At 39.0% G+C, this 5,490-nt stretch overlaps 1 long non-coding RNA gene across 1 annotated transcript; it reads right to left on the bottom strand.

Annotated features, from left to right (window-relative positions):
• On the bottom strand, nucleotides 1–3,567 carry LOC131424503 (uncharacterized). Its single transcript, XR_009227617.1, has 3 exons — nucleotides 2,388–3,567; nucleotides 1,933–2,093; nucleotides 1–470 (listed from the first exon to the last, which is right to left on the bottom strand). It is a non-coding gene; the product is annotated as an uncharacterized LOC131424503 (long non-coding RNA).
• Between the last annotated feature and the right edge of the window lie 1,923 nt (nucleotides 3,568–5,490).

Raw genomic sequence — 5,490 nt, 5'->3', positions numbered from 1 at the left:
AGCCTCCAAAACTGTGAGTTAAATAATTCTCTTATCTTTATAAAGTACCCAGCCACCACTATTTTGTTATAGCAACAGAAAACAGAGACAAAGACAAAGGGTTAAGAAAATTTTACCACATGAACAAAATTATTTGTATTTTTGTTTCATTCTTCTATTCAGTCTTCATCCTTCTTGCCTAGTTTTTATATTGTTAGGCAAGACGATCCATGGCAGTGCCCACCTCCCCCACACCTACACATACAAGCTCTTGCTGGGTATGCCAAGAATACTTGACTATGCTTTACATGGTCCATGTGTTTGCAAGGGGTGACTTCAAGGGATGAGTCTACATCTTTCTCCAGACAAGAGCATCTTGCTTCTGCTTTCTATAAAAGCAGTGAATCAACAATCTCATTGTCTTCTTCTGTAACCCAGTCATCCTCTTGTGCATCCATGGTGAGCATTTTTTTGCTTTGCCTTCCTGGGGCCTGGGAAAGGTAGGGAACCAACACAAGAGAAATAATTATTATAAGTTCTAGCTACTGCTTTGCTGTGAATAATAGAGTCCTTTATCTCTGACCCAGAAATCTTGTGTCTTCTACCAGTATCCATGACATAGGTTGTAACAGGCTAGCTTGCAAGTAGTTGTAACAGGCTAGCTTGCAAGTAGCATCAAATCCCATAGTTCTTGATCATGCAGTTCTATCATGTGTAGCACTTTCCATGATAGCATTTTATATGTTAACTATTCTTTCTGATGTTCACACTGTTACATGAAAGTGATATATTTGCTCAATCAAAACCATATTTAGGAGTCTTTTCTTCATTGTAAAATATCTACCACTTGGTGATTCTTAATAATTTTCTTAGGATAAATTTTCAAGAGTGAGTTTAAAGTTACTAAATGTATATAATGAACATATTCTTCATAAATTTTCCCATGACATCCTGAAAGAAAAAAAAAGTAATAGTAATAATAGAAAATATAACTCCATGATCACAATGGCAATTAAAAATAATTATGAGTGAATAATGTGCTTCCTGAAAGCACAGATTGTATCATGAGGCTATGGATCTAGGTATCTTCATTATGGTCTTTGAAGACTTCAGAAGATTTGGATTTTACTTTGTAAAATATTAAACACACCAGCTCATGAAAGTCATTGACCATCCAAGTTATTTATCCTGAAGTTTATGCACATCATTAAATGTGCAGATTTTTTTTTAAGAAGAACAATAACAAAACAAACCAGAAGGTCGAGGAGGAGATGTTTAATGTAAAGAATTAACTTATGACACAAGGGAGTCTGTAGGGTACCCTAAGACGGGGGAAGTACCCACAGAAGGATGAGTATGAGTGACTCAGATCGGTTGGAGAAGGTGTGACAGCCCACAGGCTGGAGCTGGTCTGGAGTGGCTCAGGGGGCACTAGGCCATGGTGGGTAGTACAGATGGGCAGGCAGCATCCAAGCAAGGGTATTCTGAGCTGGGGGCTGCAGAGGTTGCAGGGACTGTTGCAGACACCTCTGGCCCAGGTGGCAGCTGTGCAGACCAATGTTAGGGCTTCTCTGCAGGGAGTGTGGCCAAGGTCAGTTCACCAAGGCTATGAGGTAGCACTGGCTGCCTCTGGTGGCTGGGAACCCAGAAGTCCTAGCTGCACAGTGCAGACCCCTGCCCATGCTGGAAACAGCTGTAGGGGGTCTTCCTCCTCCTGACTCTTCAGAGCTTTCCTCAGAGGACACCAAATGTATACTTGCTTTATAGCAGATGTGCTTAAAGGAATTCTGACGTTTACCCCAGGGTGGCATGGGGAGCTGAGAGGCAGGCAGTAGACTGGTAACTGACACCTGAAGTATTTCTAACCAACTATTCTGTGCATTGTAGTTAGCTACGGTCCCATCTGACTACTCTTTGATAGACTGAGTGTGTAACATTATTTCTCCAAGTTACCAAAGGGGTATGTAGTGGATGGGTTCTTCCTTCCAGAGGGTCTTCATGTGGCCACGTTCACTTTCCTTTTTTTTCTCATGATGTAGCCTCGGGAGCAAAACCCATCTCCTGAAAAACCATGGAATATAGCATCCTTGGACTGGCTTGATTTCTAGCTCTCTCTAGAAATCCCAAAGGTAGAAAGGAACCAGTTAGAAATCACCCCCTACATGTAAGCCGCTATAAATGCCTCTTAAGAGAGGATTAAATATCACTTAATTAAAAATAAACCCCTCTTCTATGTAAAGGCAAAATGCACAAAATATGCATTTCTTTTCTGTTGACACTAACATCTTTTATGACTGTGGCAGGCTCACATAGCAGATGTATTAGTCAAGAGGGAAGGGAGTTTCCCGTGATGAGGAATCCTGAGGCTCCTCACTTCCTCCAGAATATCAGTTCTTAGAACCACTCACCAATCTCCTTTTCTAAGTAGTCACATGTTCATCCTGGAATTAATGGCTTTCTTCTATATTGTTTTTTTTTTTCTTTAAGTCCATCCTTCACAAAGCAATTGTAGCTGTACTTTGTTTCAGATCTTGAGATACTGGACTTTTCTTGGCATTTATTACGTATGTGTAGGTAATAATTTGTCATGCAACAGAAAGTGGTGCAGAAGGCTTGCTTGCCTTTGACTCTGTCCTGAAGGATTCAGTGAGTCAACTCTTGGGAGTCTCATTCAAAGGCACTATCAGTTGTCATTTTTTTTTCCACTTCAGTGCTATAAAGATCAAGAAGGAGAAAAATTAGGGAAACATATATTATCTCCCAGTCCTGGTTTTACTTCTATTTTCAGAATCAGCTCTTAATAACAAACTGTAGATCACGAAGGACCCAGTTGTGTCTGTTCTGCCCAGAGGTGGAGGGAAGGTCGAATGCCAGGGCACACAATTGCCAGAAGGAAACATGTGGGGCTTAAATATGTTCACAGGCCACAGGAAGTCACAGTCCCCTACACCGAGCCCTGCTTGGCTGGACATCTCAGCTGTGCCCCCATGGTAGATGAAAGGAGGGATAATTTATCCTGGGAATAGGAAATAATTGTGTGAGGAGCAGAAGAGACCTCTCCTAGGAAGCATTTACAATAACTCAGGTGGGGAAGTTCAAACTAGTAAAGAGAAACAAGTCAAGGACAGAAACAGATATAACATTCCCTGCCAGGTATTACAGTTATTTTTGTGTGTCTATGTCTCTTCTAATTTAATGATTTTTTATATTTTTTAAATACATGACAGTGGAATGCATTACAATTCTTATTACACATAGAGTACAATTTTTTCATCTCTTTGTATATAGAGTATGTTCACGCCAATTCATGACTTTATACATGTACTTTTTTTTGCATTACAATTCTTATTACACATATATACCACAGTTTTTCATATATCTGTTTTATGAATGTGCTCCATGTTTTCCTCATCTTTTTTTTTTTCATTCAGGATACGCAGCCCCATACACAATAGCTTAATAGAAATTTGTTGAATAATAATAATCATAAAATATATCTAGTAGACCAGAAGTCTAACTTGATAAGATGGAAAAATAGGACGTCTAAAGTTTTTATGAAATGTTCTTGGTAAACTCAAGAAATCTATTCCAAAATACAAACCTGAAGTCAGGTTCCTAGTATTTTTGGTGGCTACAATAGCAAACCCTCAACAGCTGGATGACTGTGTTCACCCAGCCCTTCAGGATAACTAGCACACCTAACTAGTACAGTAGGAACTGGGGTGGCACACCAAGGAGACCTAGCTAGCCAAAAAGAAAGGAGCACCCCAGAAAAGCCAAACAAAGCGTTTTGAATGTTTTCATCATAAAAACATGATAAATGTTGGAGGAGATATGTATGTTTACCCTGGTTTGAACTTTACACAATGTGTACATGTATTGAAATATCACATGGTACCCCACAAAATTTTTTTTTAGTAATATGTGACAGTGGAGTCTATTTGGACATGTTTATACAGACATGGAGTCTATCTTTCTAATTAGGATGTATGATGTTGAGATCCACTGTGGTATATTCCTATATAAATAGGAAAGTTATGTCAGATTCATTCCCCTGCCTTTCCTTTCCTATCCTCCCTCCGTTACCTTCATTTCCCTTAGTCTAATTCACTGAACTTCTATTCCCCTGCCCCCCACCCAGTTGTTGTGTATTAGCATCCACATATCAGAGAGACCATGCAACCTTTGATTTGGGGGGATTGTCCTACTTCACATGGCATGATAGTCTCCAGATCCTTCCATTTACTGGTAAATGCTATAATTTCATTCTTCTTTAAGGCTGAGTAATATTCCATTGTATACATATACCACATTTTTCTTTATCTATTCATCTGTTGAAGGGCACCTAGGTTGGTTCCATAGCTTAACTATTGTGAATTAAGCTGCTATAAACATTGATGTGGCTGCATCACTGTAGTATTCTGACTTTAATTCTTTTGGATATATACTGAAGAGTGGTATAACTGGGTCAAATGGTATTTCCATTCCTAGTTTTTTTGAGGAATCTCCATATTTCTTTCCACAGTGGTTGTACTAATTTGCAGTCCCATCAGCAATGTATGAGTGTACCTTTTTCCTCACATCCTCACCAACGTTTATTGTTACTTGTATTCTTGATAACTGCCATTCTGACTGGACGGAGGTGAAATCTCTGTAGTGTTAATTTGCATTTCTCTAATTGCTAGAGATGTTGAACTTTTTTTTTTTCACATATTTGTTCACCATTTGTATTTCTTCTTTTGAGAACAAAATACAGGATCCTGTGGCCAAAGTTTCTTGACTTTTTTTTTTTGCTATGGAGATTTATTTAAACACATCTAGAGTATGTTTCAGGTGAGTGGTTAGGAGTAAACAGCAGTTCTTCTTAGGACCTTCATTTTTCCCCTTCCTCTTAATTTTCTATTTCCCTGTCTCTTCTATTCACATTTTCATGTTTCTCACTCCTACTCCCAGATGCCACTTCCTACCCACCAGTGATACTCTTAAACATCTCCTTTGCCCCAGAAGTCACAGTTGTTGTTTTTTTTCTTAAACTTTTTATTTGTTCTACTTAATTGTACATGACAGCAAAATGAATTTCAATGGGTTATTTGCTGATTGGATTATTTGTTCTTTTGGTGTTAAGTGTCACAACCCGCGTGATATTTACTCAGTTTCCCCAAGCTGGGGTGGTAAGTCAGATTAGCAATATTACTAGAAATTTAAGACATAAAGGCAAGACATGGAGGGACTGGGGTTGTGGCTCAGTGGTTGAGCACTTGCCTGACATGCGTGAGGCACTGGGTTCAGTCCTCAGCACCACATGAAAAAATCAGTAAATAAAATAAAGATAGTGTCTCCATCTACAACTAAAAAATATTAAAAAAAAAAAAGACAAGACATGGAAATAAGCGAAATGGCAGGATCTAGTGGAGACTGGATCTAACAACAAAATGGAGCCTATGGGCTTTATTCATGTGGGTAGGAACACCAATGGGATTCAGTGTGAAGAACTTGTTGAGGAAAACAGGA

Source organism: Marmota monax, unplaced genomic scaffold (assembly GCF_021218885.2).
Source record: "Marmota monax isolate L192 unplaced genomic scaffold, Marmota_monax_Labrador192_F-V1.1 WCK01_AAM20220418_F8-fsc00029, whole genome shotgun sequence".
Lineage (NCBI taxonomy): Eukaryota > Metazoa > Chordata > Mammalia > Rodentia > Sciuridae > Marmota > Marmota monax.
The sequence above is the reverse complement of the archived record's forward strand: the minus strand, read 5'-3'. Positions and strand labels throughout refer to the sequence as shown.